The 20,522-nt window shown below is 47.1% G+C and overlaps 1 long non-coding RNA gene across 6 annotated transcripts in view; it reads left to right on the top strand.

Annotated features, from left to right (window-relative positions):
* The window catches only part of LOC148883312 (uncharacterized), a 33,599-nt gene that overhangs the window by 1,352 nt on the left and 11,725 nt on the right, over positions 1–20,522 (top strand). For 3 of the 6 annotated variants that reach the window (XR_016113468.1, XR_016113467.1, XR_016113469.1), the window contains exons 2-4: positions 175–279; positions 1,276–1,421; positions 3,947–4,058. This is a non-coding gene — a long non-coding RNA (uncharacterized LOC148883312). Of the gene's footprint in view, positions 1–174; positions 280–1,275; positions 1,422–3,946; positions 4,059–4,591; positions 5,007–13,620; positions 13,795–20,522 lie in introns of all 6 variants that reach the window. The other 3 variants (XR_016113466.1, XR_016113470.1, XR_016113465.1) reach the window with 3 other exon arrangements.

The following is a 20,522-nucleotide window of genomic DNA, read 5'->3' as shown; positions in this document are numbered from 1 at the left end:
CCAAACTCTTTAGCGCTTCACTTTGTTTCTGTGGACATTAAAAAAAAAACAAAACCACATCAATTCAGAAAGAACATCCCTCACAGAAATGATGTGTTGTATTAATAAACAAGCGGTGTATCCTAAAGGCGCTGTGTGACATTCTTACCTGGTGGTGTGTCTTCATCTTTCCAGTGTGCCATCGCCGATCGCACCTCTCAGGGTCTTTCTTCCCAGCGGCGACCTTTGGCTTGGAAGCGCTTTGGCCGTCGAGACCTCCCAGCGTCAAGAGAAGCGACAGTAAGATTCCCGTCACCGTTTTCATCCTCGCCGACGTCATTTCTGAGTGAGCGCGCTGACCTCTTTTAATAGAGGCCGCTGACAAAAAAAATGACGCCTCTTTTTTGAACTCAACGCATTCTTGAATGACCACTCATACCGTCGTCAACGCCATTTCAATGTCCTAATTGGGCTAATGAATGAACTCGGCGGCTTTTGTTCATCTAGCGCCGCAAAGACGGAGGTCATAACTAGCTGAGACACCTGCTTGACAAGCGTTTGGGGGGGGGGGGCTTCATATTCAGAACGTTGGGATTTGTTCCAAAAATCTTTCCCAATCATCATTTGCCGACTTGACTGTCGGGCGGAGCGACAACGAGAGTTTTCCGTCTTTCATCTTTGAGTCGCGGTGGCGGTTGAGGGGCCATTCGGGATCCCAAATAACATGTAACAAAAGACAGATGTGCGCCATTCCTGCATGGCTTCCTTTTCGGGGGCGCCGCATCCAACGCGGGACGGAATGTGAGCAACGCCAGCTCCATTAGGATTTTTTTTTTTTGCATTTGGTTGTTTCTGTTTGCTGCGTTACCATAGCGAGGCCTCCTTTATTCCTTCTCCTTCCTCATTTAGCTTTGCTCCAGTCTGTTTTCGAGCCTTCTTTGGGCTTCCAGATTTATGGCGTTTCAGGGAGAGCTTCCCACTACCTCCAGCTCTCTTTGTTCTCAAACTGACCCCTCTAACCCCCCGTAGACCTTCTGCACCGCCATTGTTACCTCCTCCTCCTCCTCCCGCTAATGCTTTTAATGTACATGCTGCGCCTTCTTCCCCTGTGGCCTTTTCATCTTGTCATTGACTTGCTCACGTCCCCCATTTCCCTCTGCACCACTCCCACCTGTCTGTTTGCTAAAAAAAAGGAAAGATAAACAACACGCCATCTTTTTCAGGACTCTCAATATTTTCCTGTCACCTGCGCACAAAACCCGCCGCATTTTAAATCTGCTTCCAAATATGATGCAGATGGACAGTCCAGGTCATCAAATGTCTGCAACCTGACTGTACGATGTGACGATTGGTCGCCCTCAACTATTAACCTGTCATGGATCTGGAAGCGTTCCCGGAATTCCTTTCCAGAAGCAGGGAGGGGGCATCCTCGGATGTGTCAGGTGATTTGTGGGAATGTGCGGTTATCTCCCCTTTGCGGAGATTTATGCCAGGGGGTTAATACTCCCCCTTCACTTTGGACATCCGTCGGGTCATCGCCAAAGCACTTTACATGCCCGCGTGTACAGCTCGGAGGTGTAGTCAATCAAATGCTTTTGGCAGCTTCTCGTTTTATCAATGATCGCATGCCTTTCTGCGGGAGCCTCGCCACATGATAGATGGAACCATGGCCCCGTGCTGTCCGCGGCGGTCTCACTTTGACATATTTAACCCTCACCAAAAGCATCCAAACCAGAGAGTTCCAAAATAAGAGTTCATTTCATGTCATGAAACAAAAATCTGAAGTGTGTCATGGAATGTCTTCAAACTGTCAACTATTTTCTCTTGACAAAAATAATTGGACACTCACATTTTAATGCATTCAAAACAAAAACAAAAACGCAGGTGGCCAAGCACTTCATCTTGCCAACCGAGACATTTTGGACATTTTTGCCCCCCCCCCCCCCCAAAAAAAAAGGCTCTATAATGACACGCTTGAGTGAGTGAGTTTGGTGTGGATAGAAGGTGTGGTGTGGTGTGCCATAGAAGGCATTGGCAGAGACAGCAAAAGTTTTGCTGATCAATGTCTGCCGCACACTGACACCTACTACGTATTTTCAATTCCCGAATAAATTCATGAATGGCACTGAATGACTTCATTGTTTAAACACAATCTTCTAGACGTAATACGAAGAACACTTCCATCACATTTTCAGCCAGTTGATTTATGGTGAATATTTGTATATATATTCTATTATATACAGTAAAGTCTCGTTATATCGATATTCAAGGGAGTCCGAAAAATATCGATATAACCGGGACTATCGATATATCCGACCCTGTTTGCATGTAATTTTCTCCGTGCGTGCATAGAAATAGTATCGATATAACCGGGACTATCGATATATCCCATATCGATATAACGAGACTTTACTGTATATTATTTGAAAGGCGCTTATAAATGAAATGTATTATTATTATTATTATTTCTTTCATATGACATCACATCACATGTTATAGATGTACTCAATCATTATTTCCAACAGAAAACAAATGTCATGCGGCTACCGTCCAGCAGATGGCGCAGTTTAGCCATGCGATTAATTGAGCGCCTTGAAATGGGGGCGGAGAGTAAACAAAGTGCCCGCCCAGAATGAGGGCTCGCTTCGGGAAAAAGAGGAGGTCCTCCGAGGAGGCGGTGCGAAGAATTTAAACCAATCAAAATGTGCTCGAGAGTCAACCAATCAGGAAGGGCGATTCCAGATGCGGCAGGCAGGAAGCTGAGCAAATGACCCTTGATTAGAGAGAGGAGGTGGAGGATGGGGTGAATGATTGAAGGGAAAAAAGGGGGGCCCTGGTGGCCTGTCAGACTTTAAAAAAAAAAAAAGAAGAAGAAAAACGGCACACAACCGCAGGATTAGACTTTGGGAGTGCTAAATAGGATTACATCTCAAATTTGGTCAGCACATACAGTCTCCCAATACAATCTACGATCAGGATTTGTCTCTCACAAATCATATATCAAAAAATCAAGCAGAAATTGTAGATTACGGAGATCCAAAGATGTCTTGCCTGGGAAGAACATCAACGTGAAAACGTCTCTATTCAGATGCTAATTGCCCAAAGGAGTCTCATGGAAACCTTTCACGTCTCTGTTTTGCTATACGTATATATTCCGTGTCAATTAGAATTAAAGCCTCTTTTTTATGGCGAAAAGAATTATGCGTTGAGGAACAATGACGGGAGGGTAGCTAGAGAATAAACAAAAAAGAAGCAGAAATTGGCACGGCGAGTCAGCGAACACGTTGAGAAAATGCTCTTTCCCTGGGTGACTCCGACCCCCCCTGCCCCCCTCGTGACCTTTGGGCCCTCTCTCTGGCTGCTGTTCAGTAGGTTCTGGGGAAGGGGTCAAAGGGCGCCTCAACACCCACGCAGAGCGCCACGCTATGACCTTCAACCCCCTCCCCGCCGCGCCCGAAGCAAAGTAGCCAGAGAGGCCCCAAACAAATTCTGGCCAAAACGCAGCAAATTTCTTTTCCCTTATTTTCCAATCGGAACATTATCACTAATGAGCCACCAAATTCCATTTTGGAAGTATGCACATTTCCTAATCAACTGCACTTCAAAGGATTAGCGAATGAAATGAGTCTCTGAAATGTACATTTAATAAGCGTCCAGTTTTTGAAAGAAAATGTAAAAAACTCTTTGTCGTAAGCGCCTAACCTTGCAAAGCCAATGCAATTTGCGCCGTTCAATAAATCAATGGAAGGTTCCTCTTTCACTCATTCAAAATGGCTTCCTCCTCACTTTGAAATATTTGGCGTCATCTCACGCTCTTCAATATCACCGATGCCGTTGCCGTGTAACACCGTGAATTAAATTTGCCGCTTGGAATATTCCAGTGGGAGCAAATACGAAAAACGGAAGTAGTACAAATGCATTTAAGACCAAAAAATTCCAACTGTGATATTTTATTTTGATGATGCAGGTGACAATTTGCCAGCGGGCAACTTTGCCTCAACCGCTACCAAAAAGGAGGACGTACTCCAGATGACATTTGCTTAGTCTTCAAGTCTGGATGCCTGGCACCCGCGGTCCCCGTAAGTACCCCATACGTCAAAATGTCGCTCTCGGGACTTTATCCAATCCTCCAATTTCTTGTTTCAACTGGAATTGTATATCCATGCGGCAAAATCCAAATGGAAATCAGCCACTGCTATGAAACCATGGCCGATGTTGCGAGCTGTTAAAAAGAGAATGGAAAAGCGCGCGCAAGCACCCTCTGCTGGAAGGGAAAAATATTGCTAGAGGTCTAACCAGCGCTTTATCGGCAAAACCAGAACACATTTTGTACATTTTGCGATAAATAAATTCGGCAATGGCAGTGAATGAGTTAAAAGGCGTGCCTGAGCATGTTTTATTTGGAATGTATTCTCAAAATATTGTGACGAGACTAATTTTCTTGCAGATAAATTTGAATTCATCATTTTTTGGGGGTATCTTACGCTTGCTCTGTAGTACTCATCCACACATATTTGCATTTGAATATTTGTCCACTTTTATGTGCTTCCAAGGTTTTTTTTTGTCTGATGTTGTGTGTGTGTGTGTGTGTGTGTGTGTGTGGGTGTCATAGGTTGACTTTTCCCAGCCTCTCCGCATGTCGTTCCCGGCAATTCCCTTTGGCAGGCTGTGCTTTTTTTGCTTGTTTGTAGCTCGTATGAGGCAACTTGATCCGCATCCGAGCTTTTAGCGTGGCCTGTTGGCTCCCCAGAGTTTTGAAGGGAAAAGTCAGGCAGAGTCCAATGTGATGTGAGCAGCGCCGATGTGCAAACATGCTCTGCGGCCCATTGAGCGGTCAGGACAGCTGCGAGCGAGTCAGCGAGCGTGCGAGCCAGCGAGCGAGCTGCGGAATGGTGAGCTCATCTTTCCACGCCGGGCCGTCGCATTCGATCCGAGCCCAGGCGGCCAACCCAGATTGCACTCTGGAGTCGCAAGACTATCCTTGTACGCTTTTGTGTACGCGTCCTTGCCATGCACGCCAATAAGAGGTCTGTGTGAAGGTTTACAGGGCGTCATAAAAGCAGCACAATTTGGAAGCGCCCGCGTGATTGATGCCTCGTATACATCCCGTGCCGTCATCGGATCTTCCGGAGGTTGTTGAAGTACCAGCCTGCCGGCCAGGCAGACAGGCTGACTGTCTCTGGCGGGGAGGGGGGGGGGATGTAGCCATGCTCTGTCGCCTGCCGCTACACCGCCAAGGCCCCCCATACAACCCCCCCCCCCCACTACACCCAGCTAGCATGACGAGATCGAGCAGTTGATAACATTCCGGTGTGCTACGGGCAGGTCGTCCAAGGTCTTCTGCGTTAGCACGCGAGTGCCGATTTATTCGGCATCTGACGAGATTGGAGGAGTAAAATGAGATATTAGTGTCAGGGCAGGCGACACCTAAGAAGGAAAGAGCGCCGATGCGTATGTGGAACCGTCGCGGCTTGGAAATGAAGCGAATTTACAATGTGAGACAATCTCTTTTCGTCAGCGGATGCTACGGATTTGTGTTTGGGTTTAACATTTAGCTTGTAGCAGATGTGCACATCCCACCATGACGTCCCTGATCCACTGGTGAAAATGATGCTTGATCCTCTCCTTTGTAATCTAGAACTGCTTCATGCAACAAAGAGGGTACAAAAAGTGCTTAAGATTGAATGAGTGTGTCTTTGAGTTGTCATATATATTTTTTTTGTTTTGACTTTACGATGGTGCAACGAGAGTGGCTGCCTTTACAGCAGCTCCTGTATTTTGTTTTTCTACTTCTTTATTTCCTTTACCGCTGTGAAATGTAAATTTCTCCAATGCGAGACTAATAAAGGCTAATCCAATCCAAAGTATAAAAATACAGCTGTGCTATTTACAATTCGAGGACGTTTTATTTTCTTTATAGATAAAATCTATATATTTTTGCATAATAAACAGTGAGTGTTTGTGGCCACACCCCACTGATAAAGTCGTTACATGAGCTGATAAGCTTGATGACTGCTTTGAAGCCATGTTTTTTGACAACCCCGCCCATTGCTTGATCACGCGCACTGATAACTTCTGAATTATCAACGACATGTTTTTCATCCATTGCTGACGACAATCCTGTCATAGTCGGCATGAAACTCACCACAGATTTGTGCACGCCGTTGATCTCCGTCGACGTCGCGCACGTTCCTAATGTAATCATCAAGTGTGAACATTTCCCGAATAATGACGCCCTGGAAGCTGTCTGTCTTGACTTCCTGCCTTTTTGAAGTCACGCTTCTCTTCACGTTACGCCGCCAGTGACACAAAATGTCGGCAAGCGAGACAAATGAGCGGCGAGCTAACCGCAGCAGACAGCGGCCGTTGCGTCGCCGTGCGCTAACAAAAGGTACAAAAGCCATCTGCGCTAAGCGCCGACGCCGCGTCCGCAGACAATGGCTTCGCATTCACCCTCGCCCGGCCCAGCCGGGGCCATCTGCTTGAGTGGGAGGCGGACGGGGACCCCCCTTTACCTCCGGGATGCCCGGAGGTCCCAAAGTGAAACGGGAATCGTGCCTGTTTGACATTGGCGTGGTGTTATCCGCGGGACTAATTAGGCGGCTGAAATATGACGTGAAAGTCATGCAGAAAGCCAAGATGGCAGAATCTCACGTGTGAACTTTTCGCCGCGAGAACAGATGTGATGGAATCTCGCGCCAACTTATTGATCGATTCCATCGTATCCAGTCTGTTGATTGTGCAAGTTTTTCTTTCCGTCTGCGTTGCCATTGCGCGGAGCATGTGCGAAAATGACTGTTAGCGCTATGCAGTAGTCGATTTGGACTGGCCGTTAAGCGAAAAAGGGCGACCGCCTACCGCAACTTTGCCTCAAACCAAACCGAGACGCCCGTCGGCGCTCCATCGAAATTCCATTTGACACTTGAGCCATTCATTTCAATCCACGACAAACGAAAAGCGTGGACTCGGGCCTCAGATGGAGACTTTGAAACGTTTGTCTTGGAACAATTCATTTGTTCCCTAAAGGAATGTCAAAGAGGAAAAACAAAAGCCAAGTAGGGGATGGTGCGCAAATGTGAGCGCTGAGATGATTCTCTCTCAACACCCAAACGAGGGGTGGAATGCACGTCTCGCCAACACGTCCGAACATGAACACAATGCGTGCGGGGAATGTAACATGCGTTGGATCACCTTCAACATAGCCTATTTTCCGGTGTATAAGGCGCACCCAAAAGCTTCGATTTTCTTCCAAAGATGAGCCTGCGCCTTATATGTCAAGTCATATTGAGGCACAACAGGTTTCGCTTCTACTGCCAGCAGCCACTGTAGAAGTGGCGTGTAACCCCAAAAGCGCCTTATAATGTGGGTGTGCCTTATGTTTGGAAAACTTTTAGATTGTTTGACGTTGTTTTATTCATTGAAAGTGCGCCTTATAGAAATACACCATTCATTGGGGGTGCGCCTTCTACTTTGGCGTCTCTTATACACCGGAAAAGACAGTAAATGCAAAGAACGCGCGTGTGGCGCTGAGGAAGGAAAGGGAGGGATAGTTAAGTGAGTGTGTTTGTGTATTTCCCCGGTGAGAGTTTAGCAAGCGCCGTGTCAAGGCCTTGTCACCTTGACAACCAGGCCTGTATTTCACTCGCTCGCTAAACAAATCGACAGAGAGAGAGAGAGAGAGAGAGAGAGACCCCCCACACCCCCCGGGCTTCTAAGCCCCCCGTCAAAGCCATCTATGGGCTGTACACACACATAAACACTCGGCGCTGGCGCCGCCGCACAGCAAATGGGATCCACTCCATTCATTTGACTCAGTTGACAGACGTTCCGCAACTTGTTGACGTCCCGACGAAACCTTCCTTTGTGGGTTTGGCGAGCCTCGTTGACGAAGACGTGGCCAGTTGAAAACAACAGGCAGGGAAGGTCATGGGAATGAGAGGCGGGAGGAAAGTCCACATCTCCATCGCTGAGAATGTTACGGCTAGCGGTCGCTAATATGTTGGGTAGGACCAAGCTTGCGATCCCACCGCATGAATTTCCTTCATTAGTCGCTGCCTTCCTCAACCTTATTGATTCGCCCTTTCGTGCAACCCCTAACCTGATCACAAGATGACCCAATTTTCCGGTGTATAAGGCGCAGCCAAAAGCCTTGATTTTCTTCCTGCGCCTTATTTGCAGGTGCACCTTGTACGTCAAGTCATATTGAGCCACAACAGGTCTGGCGACGACTGTCAGCAGCCACCGACTCCATTTCCCCCCGTAGAAGTCATGTGTACCGACAGCCTCTACCGTAGCGCCTTATAATGTGGTGTGCCTTATATTTGGAAAATATGTATAGATTTATATATTATATTTAGAAAACCTTTTTTCCTTCTTTGAAGATGCGCCATATAGTTCGGTGTGTCTTAAATATGGAAAAAGTTTGTAAATGCACCATTGATTGGGGGTTCGCCTTATACTCTGGTGTGTCTTATTCATTGGGAAAAAAATGAAAAATACACCCTTTATTGGGGGTGTATACACCGGAAAGTAAGATATTTATACATTATATTTGGAAAACATTTTTCCTTACAGTCCGGTACGTCTGTGTAAGCTCTCAGTCGTACAGGAGTGGTCCATCGATGAGAAGGTTTCTTCAGCCGTCATCTGTACAAATGTGAAGGTTTCGGACGTCCGAAACCTTCACATTTGTACAGATGACGGCTGAAGAAAGCTTCTCTTACAGTCCGGTGCGCCTTATATGTTTGAAAAGACTGTGCCTTCATACTCGGGTGTGCCTTCTACACCAGAAAGTTATCGATTCGAGCCTAACCCTATGATTGAATTGATTTATAATGGGTTGTCAATATGATGCAGTTGCTATGAAGGTCTATTTTTTGGAGGAGGGGCTTGTGGCATATCTGTGGGAATGCGCAAAGCGGGCCATTTTCCTCTTTGCATCTCTCGCGGAGAGACGCTGCGAAAACATCCGTCATCGACAGATGAATGGGAATGCGTCCGAGCGCGCTCCTCCGAAAAGACGGATCGTCTCATGGACGGATGATGAATGTGACAAGGCGAGTGACAGATGCCGGCAGATTAAACAGGTGATTGGACAGATCGACCGAGGAGCAGATGAATAGAGACGCATCGTGTCAAAAAGAGGAAGGGATGCTATTAGGAAGAAAAATGAAAGCCCCCCCCACCCCCACCCCACTCTTCGCCGAGACCGCCAAGCCTGTAAAGTGGCTCAACCTGAAAGGTGTTGACAGTGTCTCAGAGGTGATGAGAAAAAACATGGAAAGCCTCTCCTCTCCATCAGCGAGGAGCTCGGGGGACTTCCCATTTTCTCCGCTTGACTGCATGCGTAGAAAAGAGCGACGGCTTGGACAAGGGTGGGCTGGAAATCCCCCCTCTGTCCCCCCGTGGGCTCTCTGAATAGAGAAAAGAGTGGAAAAGCGTCCCTCTGTCCCCGTCACATCTATCAATGGCGCGAGTGAAAAGGGGCCGACGACAGAGCAATCGTCTCACGGCGCTGTGGAATACGGCCGTACTTCATAATTGCCTTGTATGGCTTGGGCCCTCATAACGCTTTTGTTTGGCTCTTGCTGGGAGTGTTGACATCTCGCTATTTACATCCCCGCTGTTGCCCCTTTTTTTCCCCTCCGCCCTAATTTGGCGTCTTTTGTAAATGATGCCAACAACAATGACTTGCGGGCGCTATTTGAAGCAAGCTGCAAGTCATTTGGTGACCCGCAAAAATGAGCAAGGCCGCAAAGGAAATGACCGCTCGGAGCCAATAAAGAACAATTAGATGGAGATTTGGAAATAAAACATCATTGAAGCGGCCATTTCATTGAAGGGTTTTTTTTACGATTGAGATGACAAAGTGACATCATTGTAAACATGACCGTCATTTGTAAGGAGAAAATCCTTGTCGGTGGCTGCCGGACCCGATGCATATTGGATTGGATCAGCCTTTACTAGTCCCACACTGGAGAAATGTACATTCCATAGCAGCAAAGTGATGAAAGGAAGAGGGAAGGAAAAGAAGAAGTAGAAAAACAACATGCAGGAGCTGTTGTAAAGGCAGGCACTCTCGCGGCGCCATCTTGAAGTCAAAACAACAAAAAAACTAAAATCTGAAGCACTTTTCTACACCATCTTTGTTGCATGAAGCAGTTGTAGCTGAAAGAGGAGAGAATCCAAGCGTCCTTTTCACCAGTGGATCGGGGACATCATGGTGAAATATGCATGTCTATACCGCTAGCTAAAAGTTGAATGCAAACATGAAGCTGTAGCATCCATTGCCGATAAGAGATTGTCTCACATCTCCTATCCCACGTAAATCCGCTTCAATTCCAAACCGCGGCAGCTCCTTTCTTCTTATGGCGGGCTCCTCAGGCCACGCCTCCATCCAACAGCAAATTATATGATTGATATCTGATCTGATGTTCGATTTGGGCGTTGGTCCTTGGAGATATTTCACCAGGGCTTTTACTCGCCGTCTTTAATCCTGTCTTGGGAAATCATCAAAAATAACAAAAACTAGATGCTCATGTTCTGCAATTTGATTGTAAAAAAAAAAGATACACATATCGTCAAGTCTTCACTCGAAAAATTAATGTTGAGAACTTTTCACTTCTTTGTCTGATTGACGGCGGAAAAACTCCATTGAGAATGTTGACATCCGTTTCAGCCCCTCTCGAATAGACGCGATAAAAAGCGAGCTTGGGTGACACTCAACAAGGGAGAATTTATGACGCTGCTGTTTTTATTTCAGCTAACGAAGTGTGAAAATGAGTGCATATCATTGCATGATAAAGCCCCCTCACCCCCTCCCGATATTTTACGAGTTGATTGAGGCATTAAAGCTGTCAAAATGGACATTGGACAAGCCCTCGTTGTCCATCGCCGTTAGATACAAAGACAAATGCCAATGGCGGAGGTGAGCTTCAAACCAAACCCTCAAGGAAACATCTGCTGAAAGTAACAACATAAAGACAGCAAGATGGCCGCTCATGACACGGTTAAGCGACGTCTCTTATTCTCTTGTGATCTATGAAGCCATACAAAACGGCAACAAATAAAGTTTTACAACGTGCTGTGCGCTTTATGCCCCGTCCGTGTCTTTCCACCCCCCAAAAAAACCTTTGTTTCCCGTCAGAACTCTTCCCCTCGTTTACCTTTGACGTCAGCTTAGAAACAAACCAGAGATGGCGCATCATTTTGTATCCATTAATCATTGTGTTCATTGAATTTCTTTCTTCTTTACGTCTGATTCGAGAGCTAGCGTGTAGCCTTTAGCTTACATTGGAGCGTGCGCGGCCTCGTGCTAACAGTGAATCTTTGTGATCTTCTGGTGCGTCACTCAACAACTGGCAGCTGTGACGAAAAGCTCAAAAGATAGCGTGGACACTCTTGAAACAACAAGCGCAAATAGTGATGGGCCGAGTTTGGCCGCTCTTTGACACACTCTGTCTGCTGACCCTTAAGTCTCACACACCCATATACACACACACACACACACACACACCCATATACACATACACGCACCGGGCTAAAGTGTCTTGTTCATTAATCTTCATTTCGCCACACTCTGGCGGCCGTCGGCACATATGCTCCCGACAATCACTCGGCACTGTGCACCCCCACAGCAGCCACAGCCTCTCAGAGGGCGAGATCTGATTGCCGACACCGATATCGGGGTCCCCTCCCGCTGTTTTAGCCGTCCATCTGGCTGCCTGATCTGAAGATAGAGTGAGGTCCTCGCGCTGGGAAATCTGTCTTTGTGCATTTTCTCAAAGACGGAGGGTAGATCCAAAAGTGACGCTTATTTTGTACACCATCGCGAGAAGTATTTCAAGCCGCGTCGAGGCCTTTTTGCACATTCACATTGAAGAAATCTGTCAGCGGTATATTTTTTACATGCTTATCTATCCTTTTCTCTTACTTCTTAGCTCACTTAACACAAGCCGATGTTTGGACAAGCAAATCGGCGGCGTTGAGCGATTCGATCCCATGCTTTATTGTGGCATTCGGCTTTGAAAGCTCCAACGTGAACAAGCGCGTCGGGGAGAAGAGAAAAATAACACAAACAAACAGCCAGCCACTTGTTCAAGTGAGAAAAAAACCATTGGCTTTTTTTTTTTTAACCTGGAGAAAAGTCCCAACGTAACGACTGAACGTTCATTGAAAAGTTGTCTGGAACAGACAGACGGGGCTGTGTGAGCTGCCCAAGACCCCAGCTGCGACTTGGCTGTCAGTGAAACATTTGTACTGCTGGCTGAAAAAGGCGGGAGGGGCGCGCCGGAGAGGGGAGGTCGACAGGAAGGTTTAGGCGTTGTCATCAAACTCCCGCCCGTTCGCCCCCCGCAGGCTCGTTACGGCACTCAAATTCAGCCCTAATTGGCTTGACACATGGCGGCCAGGAACCTTGTCTGCCTGCTGAACCACAGGAGAGAAGGATGCTTTGACTCTTTCATTTGGACCAATATAAGACGAAATGTTGTTGTTGTTTTTTTTTCTTGGGAGGGGGGGGGGGGGGCTACCTCAAATTCAGCAAGCATGGCCTCCCCGTCGTCAAAGGGAAACATTGGGAGTCGCCGCTCATTCCGGCGTGTTTGAATGGAAAAGCGAGCCAAAAGTCCAACTTGCACTTTGCCGCAAATTTCCATGTGTTTTTCTCTCCGATATTCCGTTGACCCCTTTTCCAGCCATGCGTGGGACACATCAAGCGCTTTTCTCTTGATGCCTTTCAACAGCATTGATCGTCTCGTTGTTTTGATTTTTCAGCCGAGTACGCTTCTCTCAAATCTTTGTTGCCAAACGGACTTGTTTTGCAGAAAGAGCATTATCGCTCTTCTCCACTGCAGGTCGCGTTTTTTGTACTTGGACCAGAAAAAGAATTGCAAGTGCAGACATCGCTATTCAGTCTGAAACTATGACTTACCTTCCATCTTGTGGCTTTGAGGGAACAAAAAGGAGGTCAATATTTCATATTAGATCTCTCTCTCTCTTTCTCTCTCAGCCGTCCCACAATAGAAAGCGACTGTGGACCTGGGCCGCCTCAGTGCCCTCAGCGGCTCGCTTTTAATCACAGCAGCTAATGACATTTTCAGCTGTCATTTCTGCTAGCCTGACAAATAGCGAGAACGTGTTCATCCATATTAACTTTGGAATTAGCCCGAGTCCTCACCGTTGATTAGCGTGCGTTTAGATGTCTCGCTGCGACTCTCGCCGGGGTAGCGAGCGCCTCACGGAAGTGAGGGCTTGGGGGGGGGGGTCAATATGTCTCCATCGCTCAGTGTCTTCTTCCGATGAAAATGTCCCAGCCATCAGCTTTTGTATGACATCGGTTTTGTGACAAAAAACAAGATGGCTCAGTGGTCTCACTGGAGCAGTCAAATGAAAGCATGTTTGTGTATGTGTACACAACCCTGTACCCACAATGCAGTGTGAATATCAGCTTACTTCTCACTTTATGTGAAGGAAACGTTCGTGGTGGCTCAGCATTGGGTAGTGTGTATACGAGGGGGGTCGCGGGGGGGTCCCGTGCGTGCTTCCACCGGTGGGAATAAAAAAGCGGCGGTAACACAAAAGGAATCAATCACACTTGTTGCCGATTGAGGCACAAAACCTTCCTTTGCTCTCCACCAACAGCCTTCCGTCCTCAGCTGGGAGTGATTAAGCGGAGCCGAAGGGGTGAGACGAGGGGGGACTCACTCACTCCCTCACGCGCTGAGTAATGGCTTCCAGAGACACCCTGCTTGCTCGTTCTGCGTAGCGCCAGGGCTAATCAGGAGTGACGGCTCACCCCGTTTGGACAGTGTAAAGGTAGGACCGCTCCTGTCAGGCAAAGACATGGACAGCCCCGGTCGACCCCCCCCCCCCCTCCCAAAAAAAAACCCGTCAACAGACCCGTCACAACCATCTGACATAGATGGAAGAAAAATAAGAGTCAGAGGAAAGAGAATCAGTCAAGCAGATTTGAGTCTGGGAAAGACAAAAAGAGACGACGGGCGGCCATGTTGCCATGGTCGTGTCCATCATTTCAGGTCTTCTCTCAGCCATTACTAGCACGTTTATTGCATTCATGTCGGCGCTCTCTCGCGTTTTTTCATGTGACGTGACAGGGCCAAAGTCACTCTGATCAATTGGATTGATCAGAGGCAAATATTTGGACCTGACCGTAAATCTGTACGGCAACTGACCTCTGCTTCTGGGAAAGAAAAAAAGCACACATTTTCTTCCAGACCTTTCTTCTTTTTGGGAAGTTAGCATGAGCACTAGGATCTATTATAATAATACTAATACTTTTTATTTTAAGCGCCTTTCAGAGCTCTCAAGGACACTTTACAGTCACAGACATGCATAGGTACTATAATCAATCAAATACAATGACAAAATAGAATACAATAAATAAAATACAATAATAAATAGAAACAAGAGAAAGAGCTACCCAGAAAATGCCATTTTTAATCGGTGGCTTTTGAGATGGGATTTGAAGGTGGGAAGAGAATCCACGTTACCAATGTTGGGAGGAAGAGTTTGGGGGCAGAGCAGCTGAAAGCTCTGTCCCCCATCGTGCTCAGACGGGCAGGGGGCACACAGAGGTGGAGGGAGGAAGGGGATCTGAGGGAATAGAAAATTGAAGAAGGTCAAATAGGTATGGGGTGGGGGGGCAAGATTATGGATATGACTTCACATATAATGCGCACCTGCATATAAGGTGCAGGGTCATCCTTGGAAGAAAATGAAGCGCTGGTCAGACCTCTGGCAATGTTTTTCCCAGCATTTGACTTTTGTACAGCCGCCTTCATTTCAAGCTCAGATAACTCCAGACCCAAAGAGGAATTACCTTTCTTTTGATGAAGGAAGAGAGTCTCAGGTTTCTTCCGCCGCATCGTTTGTTGTTGTTTACGTAGTCCTAAAAGTCAATGTTCTGTGGCTCCTGGAATTTGAGTGAAAATGACAATAACCCTGGCAGTGGAGTGAAGAGATTTTTGTCTGGCAATAAATGGGTTAAATGGCTTCACATTGAGGCACCGTTGGCACCGCCAGTTGCTTTGCCAGGCACCTGTCCGTCATGCGGTATGATCGGAAACGGAACGACGCTGAAATAATTGCTTTTGAAAATCCAAACAGGTCTGATGTTGGCTTGGGCTGACGCTGTTCCTGAATGCATCGTCAGCGCAGCCGGGGGGAACCGATCGTGTTCGTTTTACGGTACACCTCTCAAGCCATACGCTGCCTTGAGTTGACGTGTCACATGACTCCCCGTACGTTTGTGGCGCTCGCAATGCAGTCTGCTGATTTGTGCTGTTTCCGCGGCGATTGGTTTCCATCACCATCGACGGCGCTCCCTCCCTTCCTACTTTTCATTTTTCAATTTCACTTTCATCAACCGCCGCAGCCTGTTTTTCTTCTCTCTCTCTCTCTCTCTCTCTCTCTTTTCATTTTTGTGTTTCCAGACGGAAAGTGTGTGGAGTGTGAAATTAGAAAGAGTGTGCGTGTGTGTAAACGATGGCCTGGAACGCACATCCACGCGATTGAACGCACGACATGGACGCTCACGTAAGCCATCAGACAAAACTCATTACTTTCCAAGTGAGTAAAATTAAATAGAAAGCTTTGTGGTGACTGCAAATGACATCATTAAAATATCCCAATGCCATGCAGGGGAAAAGCCATTCGTTCATTTTTGATGTGATTTCTGCACAAAGGTAGTCGCGCTTATGCAAAAAATCATGCAAACGCCACCCGCCCACCCGCTCCACTCCATTTGGTGCTTTTTGGGGTTGATCCTCAAAGGTGCGCCTGTTCTATGTCACCCTTTGGCGTAACAAAAAACAAAGATTGCCCCCCCCCCCACGCCCACCCCCCACCTGGGTTTCTTTGACAGACTGAGATGTTGGCACAGTGGAAGCCTGGAGAAGGAGGTCAGGGGCGCAAGGGCAGTCAGGTCCCGAAGACGTCCATCAAAATGACAAGTACCCCGGCCTTAAAAATCCCAGGCCCACCCCAAAACCTTGTTCCCCCTCACTCTCTTTCTATAGTTTGAAACACACACACACACACACACACACACACACACACACACACAGAACAAACACACACATGTATTGAAACACCAGGCCTGAAAAAGTAGCCCCGCAGCGTAGGAGAACAGCTCTCTGCAATTAGGACATTCTGCGGCCATGAAATCACTCTGAAAATTAGCTCCAGGAAGAGGGGCGAAGGAAGGGGGGCCGCCTCCAAAAGACGGACACAAAGACAAAAAAAAGGGGGGGGGGGGGGGGGGGGAGTGCAAGAACTGTTGAACTTTTAGGCAGGAAGAAAATGTTCTGGATCTCCTCAGCAGTCAAAGAGAGCGTCGGCGTATGCCAGCGAGGCGAGAAGGAAAGAATTTAGCAAGGGTCTCACATAATGACGGCTGTTAAGATTAACAATTAATCCTGTGGCCTCATGACACGTTAGATTTGGATCTGGGAAAATGGCGCTAAGAGGTGACGAACCCCTCCGACAAGGACTCGGTTAGTTCAAATCAATTGGTCTTGTGTGCACGGACGGCCGCACGTGTAGCATCTCGGCTGGCTGACGGTGTCCAGGCCTCCGGGTTGCTGACAGCAGAAGGAACCGGGGTTGGATTCTCATCTCCAAACCAAGGAGACCTGCTCTATGTTCTCCTTTTGAGTCGAAGGGGGGTGCGTTGTCTGTGACTCTGCAGTCTCCTTCGGTTTACCCCGCCGTGAACTTCTGGCAGTGCAGAAATATCACAATCTTGTGAGAAAAAAAAACCCTAAGACCTTGGATGAACGTGAGTCAATGCCACCCTATTTTTCGGCCTCGCTTAGCAGGCCGTGTCAGAATCTCTGAAAGACTTTTGGATCACTTGCTCCTGGCAGTTCACGCTAGGATAAAATAACGCGTGAAGAATTTCAGATTCGGCTTGTTACGAGCAAGGGAGGTTGCACAGAGTGTTTGGTAGTAAGAAGCTCTGAGCCACGGTCGTACCACAGGAGGTGCCCGGGCAGTTTTACACGGCGGTCATCGAATCAATCCTGTGTTCTTCCATCCACAAAAATGGACAAAATACAACTTCAACGGACAGTTAGGATGATGCAAAAAAATCATTAGCACTGCCCTACTTACTCTCGAGGACTTGCACTCTGCAAGAACCAAGACAAGGGTGCGGAATATCCTACTGGACCCTTCGTACCCTGCGCACTACCTTTTCCAGATACTCCCCTCAGGCAGGCACTACCGATCCATGCGCATCAAATGTGTCTTTTTTTATGGTGGTACTAGTGCAGCGTGTTCTACTGAAGAAAAAATCCTTATGTGTGCTAGAACTGGTGTATTAGACGCCTGATCAGGTCACGGGGTGCATCAAGGGGTTAAAGAAGTCTCCACGATTGGTTTCAATGTGAAGAAGTGAACCCAAGTTCCACCTTGGAACACCTGTGTTTATCTTTTAGCGGCCATCGGAGACATAACAAAGTCCCCGCTTCAGAAGATAAACACCCGGTTGCTAGGTCACTAGCGCAAAGCACCGCCATAAACTACATGGAAACGTAGACCCTGATTTTGGAGACTGTTCTGGTCCACATCACGTAACAAGAAATCATTTTTGAGAGTTTCCCCATGTTCCCTTAGCCGTCCGTCTTGGAAAGCTCCTCGTTTGTTATTTGTGACCCTCTTTTTAACATTTTAAGAGGGGGAGTTTGCGAGTCATTTAGCCTACGAGCCTCTATTCAAAATTTTGAATGGATTTCGACTTACGACCGTTTGGTCGGAACGGAACTCGGTCGTAAGTCGGGTGTTACCTGTATTCATATATTATATTCTTCAAGCTTATTTTGCACATTTACAGTCTACATCTCAGTCTGCTGACATTTTTATTTTACTATGCTTAGAATAGAAATATACAGAATAGAAAAGCGTTGACATTTATAAGGAGCAAAGTTACAATAGAGGATGCAGTTGCATTATACTGGAGGTGTTTGACTGACGACGTGTTTGCTTTTTTTCTTTTCTTTTTTTTTCGTCAGCCTGCGGCGACATGTCGACTTTGGCTGGCCATGAGCTTGATTGCGTGTGTTGTTTGCGCACGTCAAATTAGCCGCTGTTACTTTCAGGTGTCCCTTCTCCTCTTTGCTCTTTAATCAGAGCTGAGGCCCCTTTTAGGGGGGGGGGTGCGGAAGGAAACCTCTGTCCGAGGAAATGCCTGTCTGATATTGTGCAGCTGGCCTTAGCAAAGTGCCGATTGCTAATCTATTCGTCGGAGGAAAAGGAAAAAGTAGCCTTCCCATTCTGGGCAAAAATCCTCTTTGCCCACTCTTACGCCTTTGTGTTGATTGACACTTTGCCGATAGACGTGGTCTGTGGATTTTAGCATAGCTCCAGTTCCAGTGTGACTCCAGTCATGTCCAAGTATGAGGGGGGCAAAAGGGCTGCCTCTGTGTTTTGAATAAACACGCTGTTGCAAAAGGGCCGGAAAAACTCTGTTCTTCCCCCGATGGCTGCAATAAACCCCCGGAGAGAGGAAGCAGATGTCCCTCCCCGTGCACTTGCGTCTGCTTCACTCGCATACGTCGCTGTACTCATAAACACGCGTATTTTGCAGTGTGTAAGGCGCACCCAAAAGCCTTGATTTCCTTCCAAAGATGATCCTGCGCCTTCTACGTGAGGTCATATTGAGCCACAACAGGTCTCGCAATGACTGTTAGCAGCCACGGACTCCATTTCCACCCGTCGGAGAAAAAGTAGTGCGGAACCCCAGCCAGCCTCTACAGTAGCGCCTTATAATGCGGCGTGCCTTGTATTTGGGAAACTTGCGTAGATGTATAGATTATATTTGGAAATGCGCCTTATAGTCCGGTGCATCTTATATACGGAAAATATTTGAACATACACCATTCATTGGAGGTGCGCCTTATGATACAGTAGTAGCAAAATGTTGGAAAGATAACTCCTGATATCATTTTCTCATTGAGTTGAGCTGGCCGAGAGATCATCCTCGGGATGTGCGACGTACGATGAGTCATTTAGCTACGTTGTAGTTGTAGGCCGTGACAAGAAAGCAGACTAGCAAAGTATCAATAAACTGGCATGCGGCTTGTTTTTATCTTAACTTAACTCAAAGTGGACACCAAATCAATGACGGAAAAGGAAAAAAAAACGTATGCGCAAGTGGCTGTAATGAAATTCCGCCAAATTCTCCGGAGGCCGAGCTGGAAACACGAATGCTACCCAAGAACGCCTTCAAGGGGAAATTTGTGCCTTCACGGACAATTAATGTCTGTTCTGTTCTGTTCACTGACAGCTGGCATTTTGTGCCGTTTTTGGGAACACGGCTGCAGGGAATGCCTTGAAATACTCCTGCCTGCTTGAACGTCACATCGTATTTAGCAGTAGCGCTCGTAATTTCAAGCGCATTTTCTGAAATGGCCTTTTGAGCCTTCTCAATGCTAATGTTTACCCGGCTCGTTTGGCTTCTCGGCCCTTCTTGCTTGACAACCTCATAGCTCATCCATAACAATGAAAACGGCCACCTTTGCCACATTTGGTCTTTCAAGAGCCATCTGAACAATTTCAATTCTTACATATGCCGTCCGTTGATGTCGCTTCCGAGAAACCTGCCTATTTTCCTTGTTTGCCAATCGCACCCAAATGGGGATGTGCCATTATCCAGCTGCCTCGACAGGGCGTGATCTCCATATGCGTATCTCCGCCACCCCCACGCTTGACTTTGGGATCCGCCGGCAGGGTTGACATGGCGGCTAAGCGCACGCTGCGCATGAAGCCACTCCACCTCTGTACCCCCAGCCACTTCTCCCTCTTTTCAACAGACTCGCCATTGTTTGATAAGGCCATTGTTCGGCCCCCTTTTTTGCAGATCTGACCTGCGGGTAGAGTTTGACATTTAACCGGCGTGGCGGCGCTCCCTCCATTTTCCCCCTCAGCCATTTTTTTCACTCCCGTTGCGTTGCCAAGAGTTTGAATTGATGTCTTTTTTTTCTCAAGGCCAGTTAGGTGGTCGGTGGTGTTTTTTCGAAAGCTCCTTTGGATGGCGGGGAGGGAGACGGCGGAACGGGCCCGCGGGGCGGATGTTCGACCCACGCCGGCTGGAGGAGAGGCCCAACAAGTCGCCGCTACTGTCACAGAGTCTGGCGCTAGAACGTGACGAAAATGCGCCATACTTAGAAGGGAAAAAAATGGAGACAAGAATTACACTAAATCGACATAATATATGCAATACAATACAATATATCCGCATTTATTTAGCGCTTTCATAGCAGCTGTAACAAAGCGCTTCACATAATAATCAACATAAAGCAAAATAATAAACACAACAGTAGCATAAAAACATGTACTGTACAGTTGTGTCATCTTAACAACTTTCCCCATATACTATTTGATGTTTGAGTACAAGAGAAAAAAAAAATATATATATATATATATATATGGTACTTTTCCATTTTTTTCCAATGGGCAACATTGCAGTTTTGATCATCAACGCGGAACCCTGTTATTTTCAAATTAACTCATTCACTGCCATT

The sequence above is a fragment of the Hippocampus bargibanti genome, linkage group LG20 (assembly GCF_051943395.1).
Source record: "Hippocampus bargibanti isolate YZ-2025 linkage group LG20, ASM5194339v1, whole genome shotgun sequence".
NCBI lineage: Eukaryota > Metazoa > Chordata > Actinopteri > Syngnathiformes > Syngnathidae > Hippocampus > Hippocampus bargibanti.
The sequence above is the reverse complement of the archived record's forward strand: the minus strand, read 5'-3'. Positions and strand labels throughout refer to the sequence as shown.